At 40.2% G+C, this 19,631-nt stretch overlaps 1 long non-coding RNA gene across 1 annotated transcript in view; it reads left to right on the top strand.

Annotated features, from left to right (window-relative positions):
* LOC116421161 overlaps window positions 1-17,334 on the top strand; it is a 58,032-nt gene extending 40,698 nt beyond the window's left edge. Inside the window, exon 4 of the long non-coding RNA XR_004231467.1 lies at window positions 16,934-17,334. This is a non-coding gene — a long non-coding RNA (uncharacterized LOC116421161). The remainder of the gene's footprint in view (window positions 1-16,933) is intronic.
* The last annotated feature ends 2,297 nt before the right edge of the window (window positions 17,335-19,631 follow it).

Below are 19,631 nucleotides of genomic sequence, written 5' to 3'. Positions count from 1 at the left end.
GCATTGGTCAATAGATGACAGGTATCTTAATTGATTCAACTAAGGTCTTCAATCTGCTAGGTCATTGATTATCTCAAGTGGCATCCCCAACTCAAGCAGGAAGAGCCTTAGGGCTCTGGAAGGCAGGGTTAAGAGCCACTTGCTAGGATGCCCAGTCACAAAGGGATGGGTTCTTTCAAGACTCGGAGGGAGCAGAGCAGGGACCAAAGCCCCCTGGACCATGATCCTCTATCCCTAACTGGGCAGTGATCCAGTGATTGTGGTTCTTATCGAACTGTCCTAATTCTGACTCCAACTCCTTTTGCCTTCCTGGTTCTATTTTGTCTTGGATTATTTGGCTTTTCAACCACACTTCTGCTTAGATCAGCTAGGATTCTAATCTTTGACTGTGGGACCCAGTGACACTCCTGCCTTTCCTATGTGGGAGCAGATCCCTTTGCAAGTGACTTTAGTTCCCTTCCTGGGGAAAGAAGTAGGTTCTCTGACCTACCTCCGATTATTCCAATTACTTTGTCCTCAATCCCCTGGTATATGACTTCAGAAGCCATTCCTTTCCTGAAAAGAAATCCCCTCTACAACATGACTGACAAATGGTCATCCAACTTCTTCTCAGATGTCACCAGTGATGAGAAGTTCACCAAATTCTAAGGCAGGTCATTCCACACTTAGGAAATTCTCATTTTAGGAAACACCCTTTCCTTATATTGACCTGAAAGCTATTGCCTTGGAAACTTACATCCTCCTGTCATCCAAGGCCAAGCAGAATTAGTCTAATTCTTTCTTCTTTCAGTGTTTAAGATCTTTGTAGAAAGTCTCCTTTTTCCACCTTTTTTCTCTTCTCTAGATATAACTTGCCCACTCTATTCAACGTCTATGCTATGGCGTCTCTAGTCTTCTCACTGTCCTTGCTGTCCCTCCATGAACATCTTTCAGTTTGTCTCTGTTCATTCGAGTTGAACATAAAACAAATGGCTGGCCAGAACTCACCATCTTCTAGATAAGCTCTATTAACTTTGGCCCTTGTGAGAGAGAAAAAGAGGAGAATAAAAATAGAAAGTTCCAGTACATCTCAACCTGGCTCAGGGAGAAGATGATTGGTGTGGGGAGCTTCTCGAGGTCAGAAGGAGCCAGGCTTCCCAGGCTGGGAATTGGAGGGCAAGAGGCCTGGGCAGGAGAGTTGGAAGGAACCTTACCAGCCCAAAGAGTTTAAGTTGAGGGCCTGCCACCATGGACATGTTATATTCCCATTTTGTACTGTATCATAAGGGCATGGCCCTTCAGCAGATCCCTAAGACAGCTTTTGGAACTATGAGCAAGGTGTTTGTGTCTTTTGGAGCCAGGCTCCAAAAGGGAAAGATGAGGGAGGATGAGTTGTATTCCAGATTCTACCTTTGAGCTTATTATCTCTGTAAAGGTGTGCGCTTCCCATGGGCCAGGACATAATAAGAGAGGTGGAGGGCAGGGGACAGAAGAGATTGGGGAGTATCTAGGAGTATCTTCTGAGAAGGAGGAACATGGTGAATACATGTTGAATTCTGGCATCCCCTGTGATTCAGGGATGCTGAGCCTGGAAACCTTTCAGCTATATTTTGATTTCTTTGGAGCATACTCATATGTATTCCTCCCCCTGTCCTCGGGGTAGAAATATCTTAGCCCACAAGAAAATGAATCTCTGCTATAACCTTGAAAAAGTAGGAGAATGCAGAGGCAGTGGTGATCATAAGTAAGTCAGAACAGACATGTCTCAGGTACTCTAGAATAAGAACTGAGGAGTACAAGGGGAGGGCCCTCACCATGTTTGTTCCCAAGAACATGGCTCTTAGTTCCAAGATCCCTCTCTACTTCAACCTAGAATCTGGCCCTGGGCCACGTGTATTCTCCTCAGTGTCCTTCAGGGACCAAAGGCAGCACCCAGAATCCTTTTCACATCTCTGAGCACCTGGCTCCTGACATCCAGAGCCCATCCCACCTACATCTGTCCCAGAGACTAGACACTCACTCGCCAATCCTCCCCTCCCCAAACTGCCCCAGGAGCCCAGCCTGCAAGACCTCTCCTCATCACATTTTGTTGTGGTACGGGAGCCTCCTGCCAGTGGCTGCTGGAGACCTAACTCAGACCTGCAGAATGGATCTCTTCATGTGAGAGGATGGTGATGATACAAGGAGACTGAGAAGCAGGTGCGTTCTCTGACCTCCCTCTTCTTCCCTCTGCCTCTAATTTATTTCATTCCCAGTCTACAAGGAACATCTGCAAGGGCTGCTTTGCACAGCCATCCACAGCTATGGAGGCTCTGGGAGAATTGACCTGCCCCCTTCACCCAGACATGGTCCTTAACAACATTTGCAGGGGTCCATCCTTTACCAATGTCCCCCACCCCAAGATGCCTCCATTGGCCGCAGGAACAAACAGAGCACTTTCCCCTTTAGTCTGTCCCCAGGAATCTTGTTTCCTGCTCTCAGAATTGGCAGAGCTGAGACTCCAAGGGAATGGAGGGGAGAAATTGATCCCAAACTAACCTTGTAAATATTTGTGGAGTTGAACCAGCATTCCTGTTAAGGTTCTTGGAGGGCAGCCCAGCATAAGTCTTTAGAGTACATCCAGAATGGGTATTTTTGCCCTGGATGGGGGTCAGGAACAATTATATCTAAAGCTAATCACCCAGGTGATGACAGCTCTTGAGAAAAGGAGAGCACTGTTGTCATGACAACACTTTCTCTGGATCCCTGACAAATTGGTTGGGCTAGGCTGGCCTTGGATTTGAGCGCTGGGATCTGGAATGGGCTGTGCTATGGCTGTTCTAGGTTTTCTTTGTCTAAGAAGGATCTTTTTGGGTTCTGGGTTCTAGGCTTTGGGTTTGGCTAAGCTCTAGGTCCTGAGCTGGGCCAAGTGCTATTCATTCTGACCTCTTATTATTTCTTTCCAAGCCATGTGGACTTTCTGTGGCTCCTAAACAAGGAATGAAGATAACAACTGCCAATTCAATTCAACAAACATTATTATGTGCCTACATAGGGCACATGCACTACGGGGCCTGTACTTAGTGCTCAAGATACACAGATAAAAAATAACAGGGTCCCTGATTATGGTGTGTTGGTAAATATTTAACAACTAGCTCTCCTAAAAAATTGCATAGCCTGGAATATTTTAAAGTTTCATCTGAATTATTTGTTTTCTTAGTTACTTTTCAAAATCTAGATAATGAAACATAAATCTAATTTCTGAGATATAAATACACCAAAAATTTAACAATAAGAGTTGGTACTCCATACTGTCACACCTAATACCACCCTTGGTCATTAAGAGTACAATATGTCCTTCCCTCAACTAAACCCATGGGAAACTTGATTCTTCACTAAAGAAGCTCCTACCTAGCATTTCCCATTCCTCTTCCACAGTCTAAAGGTCTCAAAGGACAATTTTACTGAGACCTTGAGATCAGCAGAGTGACTGAATAGAAACTCCTCAATGAAGCCTGAAATCAAAGGCAGATACTACCTACTAGTGGGATATCAGGGTTCCTGGGACCCACTGGGGCTTCCTTCCTGCCTTTATCCCAGACCTGGTCCGAGCCTCAGCAGAAAATAGAATTGTGCAATTGCTTCACTTTCTGGGATGAAACAGGGCTAGATTCTCTGCCACAATGTATGGATTCTCTGGTTTTTGCATTTCTTGCCCTGCTTCTTTGGGCTCTAGCCTTAGGTCTTGGGAGCCAAGAAGGAAGGAAGCGAGCAAGCAAGAGTTTCCCAACTGACCAGTTGCAGTGGGGCAGTTCTACTCACAGAGGTTGTTGTTTGCCCTTCATGCTGGAAGAGGGTCTGGGCATCAAGGAGGGGATGCCAGGACATGCAGGCTAGTTGGACTTAAGTGAGGGAGGCTGAGCAGGGTCACCAGCCTCACTTTCCCCTCCAGAGTATCTGGGTCTGGCCACCACACATAGATCAGGATAACTGGAGATGGCCCTGGGTGCTGTGGGAGACCTGGGCCTTTATAAACTAATCTATTCAGGCCCCACTTCTGGTGACTGAGGCCAAGTAGCCATTGAGGCAAAGAGCCTCTCTTTACCTAGTCCAAGAAAAGCTCCAATGCACTTGGATGTCAGACATCCCTCTCTGATGTCATGGTCCCCTTAGAATAAAGGACCACCGCCAACAAAAACCTCCACCTTCTAGTTGGAGTGGGGACCCCAGCCAGATCCCCTTTGGTCCACCCACAGAATGCTCTCTCCCATCTGGGGTTCCTCTTGGCAGCTCACGTGAGGCATGAAACTCTTTAAGGAATATGATTTTGTGTGGGTCTTCTCCTTACTTATGCAGATCACTACCCTGCTGACCCATTTGTGGTCTTTCTTAAGTTATAGAAAGCTAACCACAGAACCACTGCTCCCCTCCTCCACCCTCTTCCACAGACTTTGTGGCCCTGAGGGTCTCTGAATTCAGCAGCCCCTGGGCATGTTGCACCTGAAGCCTTTCTGGATTGGTATAACCTGATAGAGCTTGTGGTCCTTGGGCAAAACTTTCAAGAACCCGAGCAGCGAGGTAAAGAATGTATCTGGCTCTGAGGCCATGTAACATTACAGTTTAGAATAATCTGGGGAGAAGCATCACATAATAATGGCTCACATTCTCATAGCAACGAATAGTTAGAAAGCCCATTATGTCCATTATCTCACTGTGTTTGCACAAAGTCCTAGAAGGTAGGTTGTCAAGTGTTATTTCATTTTGTAGATAAGGAAATTAAGATTGAGGGAAATTATTTGACCAAGTCATAAGTAATATAACCAGTAAACATTGGCGCCAGAACTAGAATTCATGTCTTCCAGTTGTAAATCCGATGTTTTTCCATGGCACTGTGCTATCCTTCTGATCCCTATAACATCCTGAGTCCTATAAGTAATCAAATCCATTCCCCATACAGCAGACTATCTCTGCACATTCCTATTTGCTTCTCTGGGTTGTCTATGCTGACATTTAAACCTGATATTTCCAAGGAGCCTCTGATTTTAGATATACTGGGAAATGAAAAAGACCTGCATGTCTTGACCATCTTGCTTTCAAAAGCTCTTCCTGGGAGCCATCTTTCTCTCTTCCACCCCCTACCCACAGAAAGCTGTGGCCATCCCCTTGTTTAAACCCCTTCTCTCCTCAAGGGAGCCCTGTACACTGAAGATGAGAGCTGCTCCCGCTCTGGCATCTATGTTAAGGGAGTTTTAATATTCAGTGTCTGGAGAGACAATAAAAGTCACACCAGTAACCTAGTTGAAGCAATTACCTTTGCATAAATGTCTATATTATTCATACGTGGCTTTGAATATATTAATAATCTGGATACAATTTGCATGAGGACAAAGAGACAGAGGCCCTGGCAGATGCCCCATAACACTTGGAATGAGTTCTTGGGGCTGTTGTACTGTCCCCACCATCTCCTTTTTGGTCTTTTGGGTACAGAAAATACCACCCTTTTTTTCTTTACTCACAACTGAAAAAGATTAAAGAACTGAAGAATCATAAATGAGATGAGGACACTGGGAGTTAGAGAAACAAATGATGTCAGAGTTGGAAGGGGCCTTAGAACAAAGGATGTGAGAAATGGATCAGATCCTAGAACAATAGAATCTTAAAACTGGGAGGGTCTCCCCTAGAATGTTAGAGACAGAAAGATCTTACCAGATGGAAGAGTGGAATTGGCAGAGGGGCCTTACAACATCAAATGTGGCAACTGGGAGGATGCTTAATTAGGACTGGAAGGGAATTCACCACGTTGAGTGTTAGAGCTGGAGGATGTCTTAGATCTAGAAGGTGAAGACAAAAGTGTTGCTCCTTCCTCCACTCTTTTTGAAAGACAGAGGTTAGTTTTCCACCTGTGGGAAGGAGGAAAAAGAGTTTTTCCTCCTAGAAACCAAGGAGTCTTCCTTCAGTCCTCCTATCAGGGAAATAGCCAGGGAAGAAGCTTTACTTGCCAAGAGAATGGAAGAATAATAGATATCTCAGCTGGGTTCATGACAGCATGGGGCAGAGACGTGCCAGAAGTGACACTGGAAAATAGGGAAAATAGGCCTGAAGTGAGACAAAGCAGGAACCCCATCAGAAAGCAGGAATGCCAAGTAAATGGAGGGTATGGCATAGCAGGTACTGGCAAGCTCAAGTTTCCAGCAGAAGACCAAGGCTTCCTCCACTGAAGTCTTTATAACTCGTTTCAGTTGGAGAGAAACCTTTCTTCTACTTTGCCCTATCAGAACCAGTATCTTGAAGGAACTTCTTTCTCAGATTACTCTCAAGGACCCTGGACTCATCCAGTAATATGGGTTCTTCTTTCTTTCCTTCCTTCCTTCTTCCTTTCCTTCTTTCCCCCTTCTTTTTCTCCCTTTTCTTCTTTCCTCTCTCCCTTTTCTTCCTAGGGATTTTGGTCCTACTGAAATATTTACCATTTCAGTGTAGTTTTTCCCTGTTTCTATTGCTAAGACAAACAGCAAAATACCTATGCCCGAATTAACAGAATTTGAAAGTTGCAAGTTTTTGAATAAGGCAGTACAAATGAACTAAGATATAAATTAGAATTGTATCTTTAAGATTTTTAAAAAATTCAATTTTGTTTTCGGTTTTTCCCTTCTTTCTCATCCATTGATAAGGCAAGAAAAATAAAATCTATTACAAATATGTATATCATATTATCATTAGTCATGATAGCTAGCAGACAGGTCAAATGAAGTGGATTTTTTGTTTGTTAATAAGCCAGCTAGCCCTAAGTAGCTTTTATTTTGATTTTTTAAGTTTCTAAATTAAATTCAATTTTCTGGTCTGCATTCTTTTTCTATCTGTTCCCTTTTGAGAAAGCAGGAAAAACCAAAGTCCTCTTACAAACATGTCTTACAAACAAGTAAAACAAAACTGCATTCTGAACCCATCATATCTCTGTTAGGGAGTGAGGAACATGTTTCAATATGAATCTTCTAGAATTATTATTTTTCATTGTGCTTATCAGAGTTGCTAAGTCTTTCAAAACTGCTTATTCTTATGATATTATTGTTATTTTATAAATAATTCTCCTGGTTCTCCTAACTTCACTCTGCATCAGTTAATAAAAGTCTCTCCAGGTTTTTTTTAAACCATTCCCTTTTTATTTATAGCAAAATAATATTCTATCACATTTAGGTACCATAACTTCTCTAGTTGTTCTCCAATAAGTGGGCACCTGCTCCATTTCTAATTTTTGCTACCACAAAAAGAGCTGCTATAAATATTTTTGTGCATGTGGATCTTTTTACTCTTCTCTTTTCCTTTCACTTTGGAGGCATATATTTAGTAGCAATATCATTCAGTGAAAGGGTGTGCAGAGTTTAATAGTTTTCTGAGCATAGTTCCAAATTGTATTCCAAAATGATTGGACCAGTTCACATCTTTACCAACCTATTTTCCCACAGCTCCTCCAACATCTGTTTTTATCTTTTTTTGTCACTTACCAAATCTGATGTGTATGAGGTGGTACCTCAGAGTTGTTTTAATTTTTATTTCTCTAATTAGTAATGATTTAGAGAAATTTTCATATAACTATAGATAGCTTAAATCTTTTCCTCTGAAAACTTTCTATTCAATCCTTTCAGGCATTTATCATTTGGTTTTCCCATGATTTGAATCTGTCAGTAAAGGTCCAAAGCAGATGACACACAAAGATTGTCTATTATAAAGATCCATTCAGGATTATGATGGGTATTTTAATGTTATCTACCAGCACTAGTACTTAGAGATCTATTAGAATAGTTGTGTGAACCTGCATGATATTACTACTTTTAGGGTCTGGGCTGTTCACATAAATGCAGTTTTATCATTACTAGCAAGAGTGGCAAGTTTCATTCCAGGACATCAAGTCAAATAGTTATTAAACAGCTAGTATATCCCAAACAGTGTTCTGAGTGCTGGGTATTCAAAGGCAAAAAATATTCCCTTCTCTCGAGGAGGTCATAATCTAATTGGGTAGACAACCTGTAAACAACTCCTGCACAAACAAAATATATGCACAAGAAATAGAGATGATCCCAAAGGCAAGGCACCAAAATTAAGAAGTGGGAAAGACTTTGCAGAAGATGGGAATTTAGCTGAGATACAAAGGAAGCTGGGGAATACAGGAGGCAAAGATGAGAGGAGGTAGGGGATTTCAGGTATAGGGGATAACCAGAGAAAATACCTGAAGTTAGGAAATGGATTGTCTTGTCAGAGAAAAGCAGAGGCCAGTGTCACTGAATCCAAGATTGTGTGGAGGGGAATAAGGTGTAAGAAGACTGAAAAGATAGACAAGGACAAAACCATGAACTGATTTATAAGCCAAACAGGATTTTGCATTTGGTTCTGGGAGTGTTAGGGAGCCACTGAAGTTGGTTAAATAGGAATGTGACATAATCATTCCTGTTCCTATGCTTTCGGAAGATTGACTTGACATTTAAGTGTAGGATACTCAAAAAGTTCTAGAAACAATAATATTGATGTGGGTTGAGATGATATTGTATTATGGTTGGGATAATTTGACATCATGGCTACTCAGTTATTGATGAATTGGTATTTAAGAGTGGGATATATTTTCATTAAGGTCTGGGTTGCCTATTGCTTAACAGGAAGAAAACCCTCAGAATGGATTCTTTGGTGGTAGTTGAAGTGGTGGTAGCAATTTTGGTGTTGGTGGGAGTGATGTGTGTTGGTCTGCATGTGTGTAAGCTTCCCACCCAGGTGTATAGGATGAAAAATAATGCAGTGGCCATAAAGTCAGCTGCCTGAGACACTTAGAAAAGAGGTAATGTGGAATTTACCCCTCTAGTGCTGACCAAGAGTTGTTGAAGGAGTTAAAATCCTTTATGGCAAAAACAGTAGCTGGACTGCTTGGGATGGAGGGATATAACCCCCTTTAAGCAACCAGTGACACAGTGCTACTGTAGCAAGTTGTCTAGGCTCTATTCCCCAAATCCATGTGGGCACTGGCTGCTTAGGTCCCCTGAAAGGATTCTAGGGACACCCGGTGGGTGGTTTCCGTCTCACCTTTAGGTGCTTTCACCTAGGGGTCTTCACCTGGGTATTTCCCCTAGTAGTCAGCCTGTAGACTCAGAGCTTTAGTAAAAGCACTTACTTAACTGACATAGCAACAACATTTGTTACAAAATTTCCTCTGAAAATCTGGAATGTATTCTCTTTAAAATACATAGAACTTGGGGAGGGGGGGGGCTTAAAGTACAATTATAGCAAGGTACACATGTAGGAAATACATATGATGAAGGCAGCTCACCACTCGAAGACCCAAGGTCTTTTCTTTCCCTATACAGTTTTCATAAAGTTTGCTGCAGGGCATGGTATTGGTGGTAGAAAAGTTATCCTGCTACTTAGCATGTCCAAAGACATGATGTTACAACTGGATGGGTCAGTCTGCTGCTGGCTTGGATCAAGCAGGTCACTATTGGAGTAGTCATAGCAAATCACTTATCTCCTGAGCTCATTATAAGACATAGTTTCTTTGCTAAATGGGCTGATAAGCTGTATTGTTTGGACCCACTATTCAGTGGGTAACTATAAATTTTATTTTTTTCCAATTATATATAAGTAGATTTTTCAACATTCTTTTTTTAAATAAGATTTTTCCTTTCCTCCACGCCTTTCCTCCTCCCCAGTACAGCAAGCAATCTGATATAGATTATACAAGGATTGTCACCACTTTTAGCCCACTGGCTAGGTGGGATTGCACTCTCTGTAACTAAATGGTTGTGGTTGAATCATTTTAGTCATATTTGACTCTTTGCAAAGGCGGGGGTTTCTTGTTGAAGATACTGGAATGGTTTGCCATTTCCTTCTTTAGCTCATTTTACAGATGAGGAAATTGAGGCAAATAAGATTAAGAGATTTGTGGAGAGTCACACAGCTTGCAAGTGTCTGAGACTGGGTTTGAACTCATGAGTTTTCCTGACTCTAAACCCAGTGTTCTATTTATTGCACTACCTAGCTGCCTTTAACTAAATGGTTACTGTATTCTTTTTAGTTGGATTGTTATGGTGTTCCCTCAACAAAGGCAATACCCTTAGCCTAAGACAGGCAAAAACCTCTTCTTGGAGGCTCTCTTGGAGATTGAGGTTTGTCACTTCTAGGCAGGAGGTAGGACAGGCCTAGCCTCCCCTGTTCAGTCATCCTTTCTGCTTAAAGGGTAGTGAGTTCTTTCACTTTTAGACTATCTTTACTTATTTTTTATAAATGATTAATTTAGCAATAACAAAAATGTATATTAATGTGTACAACAAAGAGATGTGGGCAAGAGTCTAATACCTTGCTACAAGATACTACTTTTACACGAGAAATGTTTATACTTACTAATGCTGTATTTGCAGTCAATCTAAATAAAAAGTCTTATTTTTAATTTTTTTTAAAAAGTAGCTTTTTATTTTCAAAATACATACAAAAATAGTTTTCAACATTCACCTTTGCAAAACCTTGTGTTCCCAAATTTTTCTCCCTCCCTTCTCTTACCCCCTTCCCTAGACAGCAAACAATCCAAAATATGTTGAACATGTACAATTCTATATATATTAATTCTATACATATTTCTACATTCATCATGCTGCACAAGAAAAATCAGATCAAAAAGGGAAAAAATGAGAAAAAAACAAAAAACAAGGAAACAACAACAAAAAACCGTGAAAAAACTATTTTGTGATCCACACTTGGTCCTGACAGTTTCTTTCTGGATGCAGATGGCTCTCTCCATCACAAGTCTATTGAAATTGGTCTGAATCGCCTCATTATTGAAAAGGGCCACGTCCATCAGAATTGATTATCATGTAGTATGGTTGTTGCTATGTATAATGATCTCCTGTTTTGTTCATTTCACTTAGCATCAGTTCATGTAAGTCTCTCCAAGCCTTTCTGAAATCATCCTGCTGGTCATTTCTTTCTTTCTTTTTTTTAATAATTAAAACTTTATTGACAGAACCCATGCTTGGGTAATTTTTTTTAACAACATTATCCCTTGCACTTACTTCTGTTCTGACTTTTTCCTTCCCTCCCTCCATCCCCTCCCCCAGATGGCAAGCAGTCCTATACATGTTAAATACGTCACAGTATCCTAGGTACAATATACATGTGTAGAACTGAACAGTTCTCTTGTTGCACAGGGAGAATTAGATTCAGAAAGTAAAAATAACCCTGGAAGAAAAACAAAAATGCAAACAGCTTACATTCATTTCCCTGTGTTCTTTCTTTGGGTGTAGCTGCTTCTGTCCATCATTGATCAATTGGAACTGAATTAGATCTTCTCTTTGCTGAAGAAATCCACTTCCATCAGAATACATCCTCATCTAATATTGCTGTTGAAGTGTACAATGATCTCTTGGTTCTACTCATTTCACTTAGCATCAGTTCATGTAAGTCTCTCCAATCCTTCCTGTATTCATCCTGCTGGTCATTTCTTACAGAATAATAATATTCCATAGCATTCATATACCACAATTCAGCCATTCTCCAATTGATGGGCATCCAGTCAGTTTCCAGTTTCTGGTCACTACAAAAAGGGCTGCCACAAACATTTTTGCACATGTGGGTCCCTTTCCCTACTTTAAGATCTCTTTGGGATATAATTCCAGTAGAAACACTGCTGGGTCAAAGGGTATGCACAGTTTGATAACTTTTTGAGCATAGTTCCAAATTGCTCTCTAGAATGGTTGGATCCATTCACAATTCCACCAACAATGTATCAGTGTCTCCATTTCCCCACTTCCCCTCCAACATTCGTCATTATCTTTTCCTGTCATCTTAGTCAATCTGAGAAGTGTGTAGTGGTGTCTCAGAGTTGTCTTCATTTGCATTTCTCTGATCTATAGTGATTGATTTGGAGTACCTTTTCATGTGACTACATGTAGTTTTAATTTCTTCATCTGAAAATTGTTCATATCCTTTGACCATTTATCATTTGGAGAATGGCTTGAACTATTATAAATTTGAGTCAATTCTCTATTTTAGAAATGAGGCCTTTATCAGAACCCTTAAATGTAAAAATGATTTCCCAACCTATTGCTTCCATTCTGATCTTGTCTGTATTAATTTTGTTTGTCCAAAAACTTTTTGACTTAATATAATCAAAATTATCTATTTTGTGATCAACAATGGTCTCTAGTTCTTCTTTGGTCACAAATGCCTTCCTCTTCCATAGGTCTGAGAAATAAACTATCCTATGTTCTTCTAATTTGTTTATAGTATCATTCTTTATGTCTAGATCATGAACCCATTTTGACCTTATCTTGGTATGCGGTGTTAGGTGAGGGTCAATGCCTAGTTTCTGCCGTAATAGTTTCCAATTTTCCCAGCTGTTTTTATCGAACTGAATTCTTATCACAAAAGCTGGGGTCTTTAGGTTTGTCATATACTAGATTACTATAGTCATTGACTATTTTGTTCTGTGAACCTAATCTATTTCACTGATCAACTTCTCTATTTCTTTTTTTATTATTATTATTTTTATTTTTTATAATCACTTTTTATTGACAGAACCCATGCCAGGGTAATTTTTTTACAACATTATCCCTTGCACTCACTTCTGTTCTGATTTTTCCCCTCTCTCCCTCCACCCCTTCCCCTAGATGGCAAGCAGTCTTACATATGTTAAATATGTTGCAGTATATCCTAGATACAATATATATGTGCAGAACCAAACAGTTCTCTTGTCGCACAGGGAGAATTGGATTCAGAAGGTAAAAATAACTCGGGAAGAAAAACAAAAATGCAAACAATTTACATTCATTTCCTAGTGTTCTTTCTTTGGGTGTAGCTGCTTCTGTCCATCATTGATCAATTGAAACTGAACTAGGTCTCTTTGTCAAAGAAATCCACTTCCATCAGAATACATCCTCATACAGTATTGTTGTTGAGGTATATAATGATCTCCTGGTTCTGCTCATTTCACTTAGCATCAGTTCATGTAATTCTCTCCAAGCCTCTCTGTATTCATCCTGCTGGTCATTTCTTACAGAATAATAATATTCCATAACATTCATATACCACAATTTACCCAATCATTCTCCAATAGATGGGCATCCATTCATTTTCCAGCTTCTAGCCACTACATACAGGGCTGCCACAAACATTTTGGCCCATACAGGTTCTTTTCCCTTCTTTAGTATCTCCTTGGGGTATAAGCCCAGTAGTAGCACTGCTGGGTCAAAAGGTATGCACAGTTTGATAACTTTTTGGGCATAATTCCAGATTGCTCTCCAGAATGGTTGGATTCGTTCACAATTCCATTAACCATTGTTGTCATCAGTGTCCCAGTTTCCTCGCATCCCCTCCAACATTCATCATTTTTTCCTGTCATCTTAGCCAATCTGACAGGTTGTAGTAGTATCTCAACTTCTCTATTTCTTAGCCAGTACCAAATGGTTTTGATGACCACTGCTTTATAATATAGTCTTAGATCAGGTACAACTAGGTCACCTTCATTTGTTTTTCTCTTCATTAATTCCTTTGAAATTCTTGATCTTTTATTCTTCCAGATGAATTTTATTATTATTTTTTCTAGATCAGTAAAATAGTTTCTTGGGAGTTTGATTGGTATAGCATGAAATAAATAGATTAGTTTGGGTTGTATTGTCCTCTTTATTATATTTGCTTGACCTATCCAAGAGCATTTGATATTTTTCCAATTGTTTAGATCTAGCTTTATTTGTGTGCAAAGTGTTTTGTAGTTTTGCTCATATAGTTCCCAATTTTCCCTTGACAGATGGATTCCTAAATATTTTATACTATTGACAGTTACTTTAAATGTAATTTCTCTTTGTATCTCTTGCTGTTGGATTTTGTTAGTGATATATAAGAATGCTGATGATTTATGTAGATTTATTTTGTATCCTGCAACTTTGCTAAAGTTGTGGATTATTTCTAATAGATTTTTAGTTGATTCTCTAGGGGTAAAATTGTCTTTACATATAATTGAAAAAATACTATTAAAAAAGAATGTAGCTTAATAAGGTCTGGGACTATTTTGCAAGGTGGTACAGTGGAGAGCTCTTGGATTTGAAATCAAGAAGATGAGTTCAAATTTTGCCCCAGATACTTATTAATTGTGTGATCTTGGGAAAACCATTTAAACTTTTTGAGTATCAGCTTTCTCCTTAATCCTAATTTATCATAAGTATCAAATGAGATAAACTATTTTAAGCACTTTACAAACGTTAAAGTACTATATCAATGGTGGCAATTCCACTTTTACTTTTCCCTTCTTTTCTTGACAAATATTTATATGTAGCACCTTAAGCTTTGTAATGTTCTTTACAAATATTATTTCATTTTATCTTCACAGCCTTGGAAGGAAGGTACTATCATTATCCACATTCTTACACAGGAAAATTGAGACAAGCAGTGGTTATGTAACTTTCCTAGGGTCATACAGCTACTAAGTAATTGAAGTGGGATTTGAACTCAGTTCTTCCTGGCTTCAGGCTCATTTTTATTCACTCTGCTACCACTAGCCACTACCATCACCACTATTAACTGTGATCAAAATGGACATGTGGATTCTACTTTGAGAGAAAAATCCATCACTGGTTTTCTAGAAACTAAAGTCCACTGAATCTGAAAATAAAGATGGATTGTTGGATTAAGGTCATTCTAGGCTCTGAAGGAGGTACTTGTAGGTGACTCAGTGCACAGAGAGCCAGGGTTGGAATTAGGAAAACTCATCTTCCTGAATTCAAATCTGGCCTCAGGCACTAACTCTGTGATTCTGGGCAAGTCACTTAACCCTGTCTGCCTCAGTTTTCTCATCTGCAAAATGAGCTAGAAAAGGAATTGACGAACTTTTCCAATACCTTTCCTAAGAAAATCCCAAATGGGATCACTAAGAGTTGTACATAATCAAAAAACAGCTGCTCAACAACAAAAGTTCTAAAGAAACAGCAGTGTCAAATATAGCCTGAACCAGATTAAAATATTAATTGGGAAATATTTAGTACTCTCAATACAATAGAATCTGTGTATGTCTCTTTTCTGTGTCTCTCTCTGTATATTTATAAATAAAATATACACACTATAAATATACTTGTGTGTATGTAACCATATATACATATGTGAACATATGGCTTTCTTTTTTAAATTTTAAATATTTATTTTCAGTCCCAAATTCTCTCTTTCTCTCCAGTCCCTCCTTCTCCATTGAGAAGGCAAGCAATATGATACCCATTATACATGTGAAGTCATGCAAAACATATTTCCATTATATGTGGTTTTCTAAGTCAATACGTGGCCTGCAGTGTATGGTTTAGTGGCCCCTGTTTCTATTTGTGTCTGATACAGCTGCCCTGGAGAATGGTTATAGTGATAGAAAGAATATACCCTACAACCATCTGCTGCCTATAGGGGTAATTAATTGAACATCGTCTTGAACAGGAGGACAAGAGTGATCAAAAGACAAAGAATCAGGCCGAAGAAGGGTGTGCCCACCAGCTGCAGAGGGGCAGTTGGGGTCTAACAATGGACCATATGGGAGGAGATAGGTCTTGGTCTGAAAGAAGTTGTGCTCCCGGGAGTTGGGGAAGGCCTCTGAGCCTGACCTGGGAAGAGGGGGCTTTGGCCCAGGTGGGCCAGGAGGAGAGGACTCGCTCTAAAGGCTGCCCCTTGCCCCCTTGATATTCCATTTGTGGATGCCCCTGAGGAAACAGAGAACATCTGCAGGATCTGACTTATTTGGAGCTGCTGATGGCACCATCTAGCCTGCGCTTTCTGCAGGCCTACAAGTTGTGGTCCAGTGCGCCTGAGGCAAGTTGCTCATCTCTAGTAGCTATGGAGACTGGGACTGCAAAAGTAAGAGTGGTCACTTCTGATGAACCAGAGCTGACATAGGATGCTCCTGGTATTGTTACAGGAGAGGAAGTTTTTGGTAACATTTGCATCTCTCTAATGCATTTATCATGTAATCTTGTATATTGTTGGTGTTCAGATCCAAACCTGATAGTAAAGTTAGATGTCACCCTTATCATATAACTCTGAAGGTACTTAATAAATGCTTCTGGTATTGCTTTAGATAGAGTTAAATTGATGGAGGAAATCCGTGCTCAGTAACTTGAGATCTTCCCTCTTTCTCCGCCCCCCTCCATCACTTGCTCCATTTTCCTACAAAAGTGAGATTCCTCTCTTATTTCCTGCAACCCACACTTGACTACTGAACTTTATTATTTTTGCCTCTGCTTCTTTAAGGGTCTGAGCTTCTGTGTTAGATTGAATTACTTGTGCAAGGTTGTCTGTATTTGTGTTTTGTTGGGGTTTTTGCTATGTTTTCATTTTTGTTTTGTGTACTTTTGTATTGCTTAGGCATTTTATGTATTTTGGGCTCTGTGTACCTATGTGTCATGTATGTGCATGCTACATGAATGTGCTAGTTTCTGTATGTGAGTGCAGGAGTGACTAGAGGGTATTTTGTAGTCACATGAATGTGTATATGAGTATATTTTATGTACCTATGTGTCTGGGAATATATATATATATATATATATATATATTTCTGAATATGGGTTTATGCTTTAGGATCAAAGATCAGAAATTGAGAATTAGAAGGGACCTTAATGAGCAATGAGTTCAGTCCCCTCATTTTACAGATGAGGAGACTGAGGCACAGAGAATTAAGTGATTTGGCCAAGACCAAACATTTAGGAAGGATATGAAGCAAGATTTGAGACCAGTGCTTGATCCCTCATTCTGCACTGCCTCCATATGAATGCAAGCCTATATACATAAGGGCTTATGTACATTCTTTGTTTGCATGTCTCTGTAGGTGGGTGATCTGCACAGTGCACAAGGACCAAATAAACTCTAAGGTCCTTTTAGCTTCACATTCTCTGACCTGTGTGCACAGAGTATATGCATGTACATTTTTACATCCCCTCATTCATGGGTCAGGCATTCCCTTACTAGTCATTTTAATCCACAGATGCAAGAAAGACTGGGCCAGTGACAAGGAAAACAAGCTTCCGCCTCCCTCTGCAGCTGAGGATCTATAAATAAAGTTGTCTCTCCATGGCATGTTCCACACGCCACACACGGCTCTTTAATAAAATTGGCTGAGATTTGTTGATAAGCCTGAAGCTAAGTCAATGTGCAGTGTCAGTCCCACGGTAAGAGAGCCTTCAGGGGTCAAGCTGTTTCCTGTATATGATCATCGGATCAAAGATATGTCAGCCGTGTGCTAACCGGCTTTTTATGAATTGTGCTAAAGATCAGACAAGAGACACTAATAAAGACGTGGAAAAGGGGAGGCTGAAGTTTGGAGCCCACTTCTCTCTGGGGTCCCCTGTGAGCCCTCTGACCACAGTATGAGAGTAGAGAGGGAGACTTGGGGCAGCCCCACATCAGGGCTGTGCTGGTCCCTTTCTACTATTAAGGTGGAAGGCCGGAAGGGACCTCAAGTTGTGTCATCCTGCCTCTGCTGCACAAGAATCCCTTCCTCAGATTCTTGAAAAGAGCTCAGTCTGGCTTTGGTTGTACAATAACAAGAGCTCACCTTGTATGGCATTGTAAGTTTGGGAAAGCACTTTTCTCCCAACAACCCTGTGAGTGCAAGTACATGATCTTGGATCAGCCTCTTGACCCCAGGCCACCTAGACTGGTTCAAGTTGTCTCATATTCCTCCTATCCTATTTCACCTACACATTTCCCTTTTCCCCTAATGGGATGTTGGAGGAGGAGAAGGAATTAAAAATCAGTCATATCCTAACTGGGGTCTGGGCACAAATATAATTGTTACTGGGAATGATATGCAGATAATCCACTGTCCTTTGGATAGCAAATTCTCACCTCTCCAAATACTTATTATTCAGGCAAAGATTGCTGCAGTGAAAATTATTTTCCCATACTGCCGCTCCCTGATCTTTCATTTCCCCCCACCTTAGCCCTATCCTTTCCATGATCCTAGCTCTTCCCTCCTACATTCTGGCCGCCCTCAGACCAGAGGTTCTTTTTGCATAACAGGGACCCCTTACCCAGTCTTGGGAAAGCCTAGAGAGTCCTCTCAGAATTTTGTTTTGTTTTGTTTTCTTTCTTTAGAATAATGTTTTTAATGTATAAAATAAAATAAAAGACATAGGACTGTGAATTAAGCTAATTATACCAAAATATAGTGATCAAAATATTTTAAAAGTTCCTAAACCCCAAATTAAGAACCTCTTCCTTAGACAGTACTTGGAATATAGTCTCTGCTTAATAAATGCTTGCCAAGTGATAGATTAGGCTTCATAATTCTTATTGCAAGTGTAAAAGGAAATTTGACACTTCCAAAAAACTAAATCCCTGATCCCCCTCTCAAGTGCTCCCCCATTGTGTCCCCACATGATCGACCAGGAGGGGAGTGGATACTGTTCTTCATTACCACTTCCAGACCAGCTGTCTTTTCCCTCTACCATTACTCAGTGAATGCCCCTCCATTGAAGATCATTCCAATTAGCTAGATTACCATGAACAGATTCTGATGCTCTTTTCTACTACCCATTTTCTAGTTCATAGACTCCCCCCCTATTTTGGGGACTTTAATATACATTTTTATACATTTATGTTTAATATGCATTTTTTGTGTTCCTCAGCCCAGTGTAACTTCTAATCACTTCCCCCTTCTCTGCTCTCCCAGGGTATTACTAAGCTCACTTTGCTCCTTTAGAAATTCTGACAAGAAAGTTCAGTTTTATTCTGCTCTCTACTCTCACATCTCATGTACCCTTGTCCTACTTGTTCATCTCTTTTCAAGACACAACCCTATATTACTCCCACCGGCAGCCATTTTCTCTCCTATGTGTTATAGGAAGGTGCTAGAAGAAGTCACAAAACTTTATTGAATGGACTCACAATGGATTTGTTATGTAATCTCAAATGTGCCCTCAGAACTACACAGACATCATTTTTAGATGCCCTGACACTGTAGCACACTTTCCATAGCATCTGTTCAAACTGTTTCTCCTTTTCCCAAGTCACAGAGAACTCCCCCATTAATACTTTTTCAAAACTGTCTTCTCCCCAACTTTACTCCTTAAATCCTTTCAGTATCATCCCCTATTCTTTCTTCCTCTGCCCCAGACTAGGAAGATGAAATGTTTTTCTAAAACCAAGGCTAGTTTCCCTCCCCACATTACCTTTTGCCCTGTCTTCCAAGAACTTGCTCCTTTGATAGTCCTACCCTGCCTTTTCTCTGCCATTTTCTCCACAACTTCCTCCACCATCTCTACAATTTTTAACCTTTCCTTCTCTTTTTTAGATTTTTGTACTGCCTACAAATAAACCCAGACATTTTCAATCTTGAGAACAAAAAGCAAACACAAATCTTCATTTGACCTTACTATCCCTTCAAGCTGTCTTCCTCTATCTTTCTTCCTTTTCACAGTCATTACCTTGATTTCATCATCTCTCTCTCACTGCTCATCTTGCAATCTAGCTTTTGAATCTACAATTCAGCTAACACTGTCCTCACCAAGTTCATCTCAAAATGCTAAAGCCAAAATTTTTTTCTCATTCCTCTTTCTTTTTAGTCTCTCTATAGTATTTTACATTGCAGACCATCCTCTCCTTTTGTATAAAGATTCCTTCCTAGGTATTCATGATGCTAATATTTCGTGCATCTCTTCCTACCTATTGAACTTGATTTT

Source organism: Sarcophilus harrisii, chromosome 2 (assembly GCF_902635505.1).
Source record: "Sarcophilus harrisii chromosome 2, mSarHar1.11, whole genome shotgun sequence".
In the NCBI taxonomy this organism is placed as follows: domain Eukaryota; kingdom Metazoa; phylum Chordata; class Mammalia; order Dasyuromorphia; family Dasyuridae; genus Sarcophilus; species Sarcophilus harrisii.
The sequence above is the reverse complement of the archived record's forward strand: the minus strand, read 5'-3'. Positions and strand labels throughout refer to the sequence as shown.